The sequence below is a fragment of the Hemicordylus capensis genome, chromosome 3 (genome assembly GCF_027244095.1).
Source record: "Hemicordylus capensis ecotype Gifberg chromosome 3, rHemCap1.1.pri, whole genome shotgun sequence".
NCBI lineage: Eukaryota > Metazoa > Chordata > Lepidosauria > Squamata > Cordylidae > Hemicordylus > Hemicordylus capensis.
In genome coordinates, this window is record NC_069659.1 from 357,175,419 (window position 1) to 357,187,355 (window position 11,937).

Below are 11,937 nucleotides of genomic sequence, written 5' to 3' on the forward strand. Positions count from 1 at the left end.
TTCATAAATGATCTAGAAGTAGAAATAAGCAGCGAGGTGGCCAAAATTGCAGATGATACCAAACTCTTTCGGGTACTGAAATCCAAAACAGATTGTGAGGAGCTCCAAAAGGATCTCTCCAAACTGGGGGAGTGGGCAACAAAGTGGCAAATGCGCTTCAACGTTGGTAAGTGTCAAGTGATGCACGTTGGGATGAAGAACCCCAACTTCTGATGGGATCTGAGCTGTCGGTGACTGAACAGGAGAGGGATCTTGGGGTTGTGGTGGGCAGCTCATTGAAAGTAGCATCTGGTGGGCCACTGTGCGAAACAGGATACTGGATTAGATGGGCCTTCTTGTGCCTGATCTTGCAGGGCTGTTCTTATGTTCTTATCCCAACTGCCTGATGAATCTATTGATCAATATATCACAACAGTGTGTGCCTTAAGTGTAACCTGTATGTTTGCCAGCTTTACTGATAAAATGATCAGGGATTAGATTGTTATGAAAACAGACTGCTCCAAATTGTGTGGAAAAACTGCTATTGGGGTGGAAACTTACCTTAGTGAAAATAATAGAGATGGCCAGGAGGGTGGAAAATGCTCTTCACTGTGCCCGATTGCTCTCTTTGGAACCCCTAAGCCAACCTCTTGCAACCCAGGCTGTTCAGTCTCAATCCTTCCAACCCCAATCTTCTCATATGGCACAGCCTCAGAAGGTGGCAGCACAAGAAAGGAGGAGCTACCACTGCTACCAATGTGGAGACTCTGCCTGCAAAGCCAGTTCTGCTCACTGTCCTGCATGGTGCAAAAAAAGGGGGACGCTTTGCTAAGGTTTGCAAGTCTGCCGTCCCCAGCATTACTTATTCACTAGATGCTAAGCATGAGGCAGCTGAGCTGCTTCCTGGCAGCATTTTAAGTCTGACAGACTCCATGCCTACTTCTCCACATTGTCAAGTTACACGTAATGGCCACGGAGTGCGAATGAGGCGGGCTCTACGTTCACCATCAGTTCCCATCTGCTTTACAAGAAACTCTTTACTACATCAGATCTGCACCTGCAGTCTTCAGACATCCACCCCTTGGATGTGGAGGTCCCCCTGTTGCCATAAATGGATACTTTGCTGCTATCCTGGAATACAAAGGATGTACTGCAGAAGGGAAAGTGTCCGTGTCAGAAAAAAGAGTCTCAATATTGGGCTGGAAACATCAGAAAAATCGGTAGATTGTGTTAGACCAAAATTGCATGGAACCCGTATTTTAGATGATGGTGCATCTGTATGCTGATATGATTGCTGATTTCTCTGACATGTTTGCTGATACTCCTGCCACTGCCATACTTTTCAAACATTCTGACTGTTTAATTGTTGTTGTTTTATGGTGTTTTATCATTTCTGTTTTAACTGTTAATTGATTTTAATGGTTTTGTTTTAATTGTAAACTGCCCTGAGCCATTCTGGAAGGGCACCATAGATACTGAATGAATGAATGAATGAATGAAATGAAATTCAGATGAAGGCCAATGCAATACCTGTACAACACAGAGTGAGGAATGTACTCATTGCATTGCTCCCCAACCACTTAAGAGAGAAACTCTTAAGACTACAACGTGCTGACATCATAGAGCCTGTTGATTCATCAGAAAGGGTCTCTCCCTCATTGTTCTTGTGAAGAAGTCAAATGGTACACTTCAAATGTGCGTAGATTTAAGAGATGTGAGCTCAAATATGGTAGTGGATTGTCATCCACTTCCCAATATCAATGAAATGCTGCTTACTCTCTGAAAGAGGCCTCAGTGTTCACAACTTTGGCCTTGGCTTCGGCCAGTCATCAAAGCTCAAAGGTTCACACAAATACACAGACTTTGTTACCCCAGAGGGTCTTTTTCAACACCCAAGACTGCCCTTTGGATTAGCCTCTGCAGTTTCGGTATCTCAAAGAATGATGCATGCCCCTGCTACCTGGGCAAAGAGGCACCTTTGTAACGTGGTGATTCTCTTTATTGAGCAGGGGGAGAGTAACTAGCCCTCTCCACGCCCAGCACAGTAACTCCAGTGGCTTTTGCTATCTTATGTTTCTTTTTAGATTGTGAGCCCTTTGGGGACAGGGATCTATCTATCTATCTATCTATCTATCTATCTATCTATCTATCTATCTATCTATCTATCACTTCTCTATGTAAACCGCTTTGGAAACTTATGCTGAAAAGCGGTATATAAGTTGTTGTTGTTGAAAAGCGGTATATAAGTTGTTGTTGTTGTTGCTGCTGCTGCTGCTGCTGCTGCAATTTTTGGGTCTACGGATTGCACCTCTTACTCTCAGGATGAGATTTTAGTGTATGGCAAAACCATTGAGGAGCATCATGCTAAACTGACAGAAGTCTGAAGAAAACTCCAACAACATGGGCTTACTACCTCTGCAGAGAAATTTCAGTTTTGCATACACTCTGTGATGTACTTGGGACACACAATATCGCAGAGCGGCGTATATCCCCAAACAGACTTGCATAGAAATATTGTGCTTTTGTACAAAATGTTCCCAGAGCAGTTTACATAGATATTAAATAAATAAATAAAATGGCTCCTTGACCCCGAAGAGCTCACACATTAAAAGATGCCTCTTTGCCAAGTTAGCAGGGGTAATTGTCACTTTGCATTTCTTTTGCCAGAGTTTGTGTTCCTTTCTGTTCTTTTTGTTTGGACAGGCCTTCCAATTTCTGAAGGAAACTTCTTCCCCTTTATAGCTTCTTTGACTTTACCTGTTAGCCATGTTGGCATTCCTCCTGGACTTAGTGGTACCTTTCCTCCTTTTGGGTATACAATCTAACTGGGCTTCTAGTATTTTGGTTTTAAGTAAACTCCATGCATTCTGGAGAGAAGTGACTCTCCTGATTTTCCCTTACAATTATCTTTTCACCAAACTCCTCATTTTGGAGAAGTTTCCTCTTCTGAAATTTAAAGTGTCCATGTTAGACTTTCTTGGTAATTCTCTCCCTGCATGTATGCTGAATTTGATAGCATTATGGCCACTGTTCCCTAAAGGGCTACTACCAAACTAGTAGCCATTGATAGACCTCTCCTCCATGAATTTATCTAAATCCCTCTTAAAGATATCCTGGGTGTTGGCTGTCACCACATCTTATGACAGAGAATTCCATAGGTTGATTATGCACTGTGTGAAAATGTACTTCCTTTTTTCGGTCCTAAATTTCTTGGCAATCAGTTTCATGGAATGACCCCTGGTTCTAGTGTTGTGAGAAAGGGAGAAATTTTTCTCTCTGCCAACTTTCTCTACACCATGCAGGATTTTACAGACCTCTATCATGTCTCCCCACAGTCGTCTTTTTTTTCTTCTTCTAAACTAAAAAGCCCCAGGTGATGCAGCCTTGCTTCATAAGCAACGCATTTCAGGCCCCTGATCATCTGGGTTGCCCTCTTCTGCACCTTTTCCAGTTCTACAATGTCCTTCTTAAGATATGATGATCAGAACTGCATGCAATACTCCAATTGTGGCTGCACCATAGATTTGTATAAGGGCATTATAATATTAGCAGTTTTATTTTCAATCGCCTTCCTAATGATCTCAGAGGCACCAGGCTTTTGAGCATGGCAGCCCTCCTGCAGATCTTGGCCTAAAACTCCCATAATCCCTGGCTATTGGCCACTGTGGCTGGGGATTATGGGAGTTGTAGTCAAAAAACAGATGAAGGGCCTAAGGTGAGCAGACCTGCTCTTGTTGTAGGGATGTGCACAAAACCAGTTTGCCCAGTTTGGTTCAAATTCGAACCGGGTTTGAACCGGGAGGGGGAATTTTGATTTTTGTTTTGCTCAAACCCCCCAGTTTGGTTTGAATTTGAACTGGTTCGAACCTCCCAAAGTGGGTGGGGTAGTACCTGTCACCCATGGGTGCCTACCACCCAGCCCCCAAAGCAATTGGACACTTATATGATTTTCTATGATTTTTTGCATTTTTAAATATTTTTTTCTCATAGGGTATAATGGGACTTGAACCAGCTCATTATTCCCTATTGTTGAGCACCCATGGGTGCCAACTACCACCCAAACGCCAAAGCAATCGGACACTCCTATGATTTTTAAAAATGATTTTTTGAAATATTTTTAATTCTTTTCCTCATAGGGTCTACAGGGACTCAAACCAGCCCATTATTCCATATTGTGGCACACCTAGGGGCACAAAAGTGGGGTGGGTGGTAGGCACCCAGAGGTGACTACCACCCACTAAACCCCAAGGCAATCAGACACTCTGATGATGATGATGATGATGATGATGATGATGATGATGATTTCTATACTGCCCTTCCAAAAATAGCTCAGGGCGGTTTACACAAAGAAATAATAAATAAACAAGATGGATCCTTGTCCCCAAAGGGCTCACAATCTAAAAAGAAACATAAGATAGATACCAGCAACAGTCACTGGAGGTACTGTGCTGTGAGTGGATAGGACCAGTTACTCTCCCCCTGCTAAATAAAGAGAATCACCACGGTAAAAGGTGCCTCTTTGCCCAGTTAGCAGGGGTTATTGGTGAATTTTAAAGGTATTTTTAAATACTTGAAGACTCTGAATATGAAGACCTGAGGGTCGTACTTGGGAGATGGAGTTGAGGTACACCTTCTCCACCCTTAGGCCTTTGGCCTATGGGGTCCCACTGTTTAATATGAAACTGCTGGGGGAGGTCATCCGTGGGCATGGGCTGCTTTGTCATCCATGTGCTGATGGCGTCCAGCTCTAGCTATCATTTAAGTCAGCAGACACCAGGTAGGCAGTGGATGTTCTGAACTGGAGTTTGGAGGCTGATCTGGGCTAGATGAGGGCAGACAGGCTGAAACTTAATCCAGAGAAGACGAAAGTGCTCTGGGTTGGTAAAACTGATTGTCCGAGTGGTGTGTTGTGTTGTGGGATGCTGGAGTTGTTGGTGTGAACAACCTTTCTGTCTGCTTCCTCTGTCACCACATTTGCACAAGAGGTGTTAGTTACCACACACTATGCTTTGAACGGAAGTGGCAGAATCTATATATATAATTCTCCTGGGTGTGCCCAGGAAAAATGTGTCCCGGCAGCCCAGCTGATTGGCTGGGCTGCGGGGGCGCCTGATTGGTCCTGGCGGCACACCCAGGAGAACAGCGGCGGCAGCCATGGCCGCTGGTGGGCCCGGCCTGGCAGCGATGGGGACAGGCCGAGGAGCCGAGGCGCAGGGCCTGGCTGGGCGAGGCGAGGAGGCGGCAGGGGAAGCTGGGCGAGGCAGCCTCGGGCCCGGGCAGTGGCGGGCCCGGGCGGAGCCGTGGGCGGAGGCGGCGGGCCCAGCCGGAGGAGGCAGCAGGCCCGGCCGGGAGGAGGTGGCGGGGGAAGCCGGGAGGAGGCGCCGGGCCCGGGGGAAGCTGGAGCCCGGGGGAAGCCGGAGTAGGCGGCGGGCCCGGCTGGAGACGGCGGCAGGGGAAGCTGGGCAAGGCGGCGGTGGGTCCAGCCAGAGCCGCGGGCAACGATGGTGGGCCCGGGCAGAGCCCAACTAGAGGCACAGATGCTCTGTGCCCGGGCCCACTAGTTAGTCTGAATTGGGGTGTAAGATGCTTACAGTCATGTTGTTTTGTAAGGTATCTGGAAAGCTGGCCATGGTAAAGGCAGGGCCAATGCTAGGGGGTAACCAACAAGGTGGTAACGGAGTCAAGACAGGCTTCTTTAGAAATAGGTTTATTAAAGAACAGGAATACACAAGATAAAGCAGCAACTGGCTACCTCTTGGAGACCAAGAGAGAGATCCTAACTACAAGATGCTGGTCCTTAAGCTAAATGCCCATCTTGCTTTGAAGTGCAACCTTGCGAGAAGCCTCACGTAGAGGGGAAGGGGAGAAAGATGTGGGGCTCATAGACCAAGGGACAGAGAGCGATAAAGTCAGCCCCTTTGCCCAAGTCCATTGTGGCTGGGGATGATGGGAGTTGTAGTCCAACAGCAGCTGGGGACCCAAGTCTGAGAACCCCTGAGTGCGTCAGCCAGAACCAAACCATCTGAGGCATGTATCCTTTGGCAAGGACATACTTGCCCTGACATCAATGGTGGATGTGCCCATGCACTTTTGGCTCATCCTGGAATTGTGTGAGAGGGGTGCTCATGGCACCCCTTGCCCCCTCCCACACCCAACCGGTGAACAAAGTGCTCATCAGCTAGGAATGTGGGATGCAGCCCCGCCCCCCGCTCCCAGGCAGCACAGAGCTGGCCACCCCTCGCCCCACCTCAGCATGTGTCTGCCTTCACATGGTTTTGTGTCTGCTGTCAGATGCATGCCAAGGCAGCAGGCATTGCCTACATGGGTGTGGGTGGACAGCAATGGGTGGGGGTGGGGGGTGACCTGTCCCTTGGCCACCAGCATCAGTGTCCCCAAAGCAAACAGCATCCTCATGGACCACACACATACATACAAGCAGCTACTGCTTGCCAGCCATCTACAAACCTCAGACTTCTTTCTTCTTTGCTGGCTACATTCCAGCTGTCCATTTGATTCTTTTCAGCCCCCCTGCCCCCCCTTGCCCCAGCAGCTGTTTCATGTCAACCAATCATAAAAGCCAGTCATCAAACACCATCAATGCCTACCCCATTTAAGCCAGCATCTTCTAGCCACCCATGATGACTATTACAGCACACCTTTAGTTACGAGTGAGACAACAAGAAAAAGCCACCTCCCAGATCCAGAGGATGCCTACTGCACAATCCATAACATTGTCAGCCATTCCTAGCTGATGTGAAACTGGCTAGATGGGATGGGCCAAGTTGGTGCATTCAGAGCTGGGAGGGGATTTCCCAGTGTGGACTCACCACTTTATTTCTGTAGATTCTGTTCCCGTTGCCTTAACTTTACACTTTTTTTTATCCTTGCAACAATCCCAGGGGATAGATGTCTTGCAGGAGAATGGTTTTCTGGAGGCTTCCTGGTTCTGGGTGAGATTTTAAATGGGATCTTCCACCACAACTAGACGCAACACGCAGCTTATCACAACCCACCACTAGCCTTGATGCTAACACATGCAAGTCCTTCCCACACAGAACAGGCTTGATGACTGCAAGCAAAATCAAAGCTAAGAGAAGGTAGCTTTGTCAAAAGGGCATCCCTCACCTGCCACTGTTCTGTAATGCAGGCAACAGTTGTGTGAAGCTCTCACAGAGGGCCAGAATGCTTCACTGCACCTTCCAGACCAGCTCAGAGACAGAGTTCCATTATCTTGGACTAGTCCACTGGAAGATCCAGCAGTGAGGCCCAGAGACAGAGATGTGGTATGATGGTCACGCAGCTGCAGAATCCTGGCCCATCTCCATGGGCATTTAAACCGAGGCTGCGCCCAGTTCTACTATGATAATGACAAATATTTATAGACTGCTTTTCAACAAAAGTGCAAATGAATGAATGAATGAATGAGCATATGAGCTTTGAGAGGTCTTAGCTCTAATTACGTCGTCAAATCAATGGCTTGTACAGGAAAAGCCAAAATTTGAGCAAGAGACCTACAAATTTGCACTTTTGAGTACGACCTCTGATGGTTGGTTGAATTCAAACAAATATCCAAGATAAGTTGTTTGAGTTGGTATAATAACCTAAAAGTTCTCACATTCTCCCCATAATTATGATGTCCAGGATGAATCAAAGAGGGGACCCCTCCACGGATACTGGAACCTCCATACAGTGGTATTTGGTCTGTAAGTGAGGGCTGGAATTCTCTCTGCACGCCAACATCAGCAGACTGGTGGTCCTCCTTCAGACTTATTACTATAGGGGCCCTAAATTTATCATTTAAAACAGACTTAGATACTTTCTTCAATTCCTAAGCCAGCTGTTCCATCTGTTCTGAGACTTTAGAAAAGCGCTGGAAAAGATATTTTAAAGTTTCCAGCACTAATAAAGCCAGATTTGAGGAAGAATCCTCACCAGAATCAGGTGAGGACGTTTTCCTAGGAATAGGGGGAGATAGACCAGCTGAGTCATTCGAGAATAACAAAGAAAGCTCATTAGCTTCACTTAGATTACTAGCCAGTTTGGAAGATTCGTAGCCTTCACACTTTGATTCAAAACAACTCCCCACTGAGCTGCTTCTCATTCCAACACCTAATTTATCAGAAGCGTGAGTATCCTCGTGAATGTGAATATCCTCAGTGACTCTGCAATTCAACTTACTTTCGTTCTGAGGTTGCTACAACTGTCCTGGTTGCTCAGAAAATATACCTTTCTCCACTTGAAATGTTTGGCTTACTTGAGATGTAAACTCCTCTTCTCCCATGACATTGAGCACCAGAATCTTGTTTCTAGGGGAAATAGGACCTGCTCTCCTCTATTTTTTGGTATCATGCCCCCTTCGGGGAATAGAGGTGCAAAATATTTAGCTTCCCTACACTTTTTAAAGTTTAGGATAGCTTTCATTAGGGCCTGTGTGAATGTGCTGCCTTCAGCCCTTTTGGAAAGGATAAGGGATCGTCAGATTTTGGCCTATGCCCTTGTGGTGCAGGCCTCCCTGAAACAGTTTCTCATGTGCTGTTATATTGCTCCCTGTACTCTGACACTAGGAAAGAACTCATATTCCCTCTGTTAGAGCAATTCCCAGGAAGACCTGACTCCTTTTATTTGAATTTTTGTCTTGAGGATCAAGATAATGAGGTTACTAAGGTGGTGGTGAAATTCTTTTATGTTGCTATTAGACTAAGATCGTGTTTAAGATCTAATTCTTAGGAGCTATTGTTTTGTCCTGATAATTATGTATTATATTACTGTTGGCATATTTTGCTTTTAATCTTGTTTTAATGTTTGTATGTTCTCTGTATGGCCTATGGCTATAATAAATTGATTGAATTGAATTGAATTGAATTGAATTGAATTGAATGAATGAATGAATTTTTTTTTAAAGGTTCCCTGTCCCCGAAAGGCTCACAATCTTAAAAAGAAACATAGGGAAGGTCTTCTCACAATCGATGAGCCTGCTCTACCAGCAGATGATCAGAGTGCAGCCCTGAGTGGCTGGATAGGCCGCCCACATGACTGCTGGCTCTGTCACAGACAGGGGCGTAACTATGATCGGGCAAGGGGAGGCAGCTGTCTAGGGGCCCTGGCCTCTGAGGGGGCCCTCCAGAGACATGTCACGTGCCTCCCCTCACCAGCGCCTGCCGCAGCTCCTTCAATTTGAATTATTTTATTTTAAAAAAAATTTCCTTCCACGTTCGTGCGAGCGCGGCGTATTTTCTCGCCCTCCTTCCCCCCTCCCTTTTCCCTTGTCAGCTCCTCCTCCTTCCCCATCCATTGGCTGGCGGCACCCCACATGATAAAGAAAGGAAAGGCAGGCACATGATTGGGTGGTTCGGCTCTGCTACCTGGACGTTGACGCCGCCGAGAGCAAGGAAGGGGAGGTCAGTTGGAGAGGAGAGCAAGGAAGAGAGGAGGTTTCCCTAAAGGGGGGGGAGGAAGGGGAAGCAGAGCGTAATTCCTCCCCCCGTTAGGAAAACAGAAGTGGGGAGGCACACACAGGGGAAGAGTGACAAGTGTGCGCTTTTCACAGTTCCATGGCTCCGTTTATCAACCCCCTTTTAACATCCAAGGCTGTTCTTTGACTCTTAATCACTTAACCTGCAAAGTTAGGTAAGAGAGTGGAGAAATCACTCAAACATTACAGACCTGTCCTTGGCACGTGAGATCCTATGGGTCTCTTAAAAGTATACATGATGAAGGAGAAGAAGCCTCTCTTCCTAGCTCTCCCAAATTGGAGAAAGGTCAGTAGTTGTGCAAAGTTCCATTCATGGTTATTTCATTTCCTGCATGATTATAATCTGCTTTCTGCCCCTTCTGTATCCCATCCCATCCAACCTCACATTTATTTGAGACACCTTGCCTCCTGAGATTCCTAATGCCCCTCCCTTCTGTCCTTTAAGAAACTTCTGAAAACTTATCTATTCTGCCAGGCTTTTGGGGGGGGGTTCCCCCCACCCCACCCCACCCTGCTGTTGTTGTTTTAATTATGTAAACCGCCTCAAGTTTAAGGGAGTCAGGCAGTCAATAAATTTGGTTCTGTTGTGCTGTAATTTACACCTTTTAACTAGTTGGGATAGTTAGCAGAGTCTACATTGGACCGGGAGGAGGAGAGGAAGGCGGTGATGGATGACGGGTGGTGGTGGGGGTCCATTTAAAAAACTTGTCTCTGGGCCCAAGCCAACCTTGTTATGCCCCTGGTCACAGAGCTGGTGGGAGCTGCGGGGATCAGGGTCCACGTGACTCCCGGAAGTCCCAGGATGCTCCACACAAGTGCGTGGGGCACCCTGGAGAGACCCCCGAGCCCGGGAGGCTGGCTGGCTGCAGCCTCCAGATCAGGGGTCTACTCATGTGTCACCATGCGCCACGGCAACACATGAGCAAAACAATGAGGTTAATGGAGTGCTCACCCCGTTAACCTCATTTAAGGGGAGGGGGAATTAGGCGGGCTGGCCGCCTCGGGAGCACCAGGCTCATCTGCAAGCCTGGTGTGTCCCCATGATCCCGGGAAAGCAGGCTCAGCTCCCTTAGCCCACTTTCCAGTGTTCGTGGGAATAGCCTCGGCTGTTTTTAAAGTTCTGTTAAAGGCCAGCAGACCTGGTATCTTGGCTGGGAGCACTTTCCAGTTACAGAGGAGGGCTAACTCCAAGTTGCCACCAGATGAGCTGGCAGCAGCTGCAGGTGGACCTCTCCCAAGGACCATAACAAGTGGTGGAGAGCATGCCGAAGAAGAAGGCACCCTCTTAAATGGCCTGGACCTGTTTAGGGCTTTAGAGGTAATTATCCGCATCTTGTCATTATAAGCCTGTGCGGTGCATTCAGTACAGGAGTGAGAGAGTCCTTCCAAGTCATCCCAGATACCAGCCTGGCGGCCCCATTCTGCAATAGCCAAAGCTTGCAGGCTATGGATTATTGTGACAATGACTACAAATATTTATATGCTGCTTTTCAACAAACGTAGCAAAATGATACCTAATTAAAAAACAAAGTTGCTCCCCTGTCCCCGATGGGCTCACAATCTAAAAGAAACACAAAGTAGACACCAGCAACCACCACTGATGCTGTGCTGGGGCTGGATGGGGCCGGTTGCTCTCCCCCCACCCCGCCCCCACCAAATATAGGGGAACCATCACCCCTTTAAAAGGTGCCTCTTGGCTCAGTCAGCATGGACTAAGCTAGCCTCATGGAGAACCCATGAAATTTCTATTACATGTTGCTCCCCTCCTTGATGACTGTTTTGTTGAAAGGCAGGCTATCCATTTTCCAAATAAATATGTAAAAAAAATAAATAGATCTTATTGCACCCCTTTCCCAAAGTGTCCCCACAGTCCTGGTCTTGTGGTAGCAAGCATGACTTGTCCCCATAGCTAAGCAGGGTCTGCCCTGGTTGCATATGAATGGGAGACTTGATTTGTGAGCACTGCAAGATATTCCCCTCAGAGGATGAAGCAGCTCTGGGAAGAGCAGAAGGTTTCAAATTCCCTCCCTAACTTCTCCAAGATAGGGCTGAGAGAGATTCCTGCCTGCAACCTTGGAGAAGCTGCTTCCAGTCTGTGAAGACAATACTGAGCTAGATAGGCCAATGGTCTGACTCTGTATATGGCAGTTTCCTATGTTCCTCCCTCGCCCTGCCCACAACTCCTCCAAGATTTCCAATCATGGTCAGTGTTGAGACATGATTGCTCTCCATTTGCCAAACTCTAAATGAATCTGCAGAGTGCATTGCAGCAGTCCAGTCTAGGAGTTCTAGTCCATGCCATCACCTACTCTCTGATTTGCATGGAAACCATACAAAATTCAGTCCCTTTTGGGGACCCCCAGGCTACTGTCCAACAGAGCAGAAGAGCCCCTGGACTCAACAACAGCAAGAGAAGATGTTTACAATAAAAGGAGGCACATATTAAAGCCCACATCCTGCTTTCCTCTGGACCTGTAGCCTGGTGC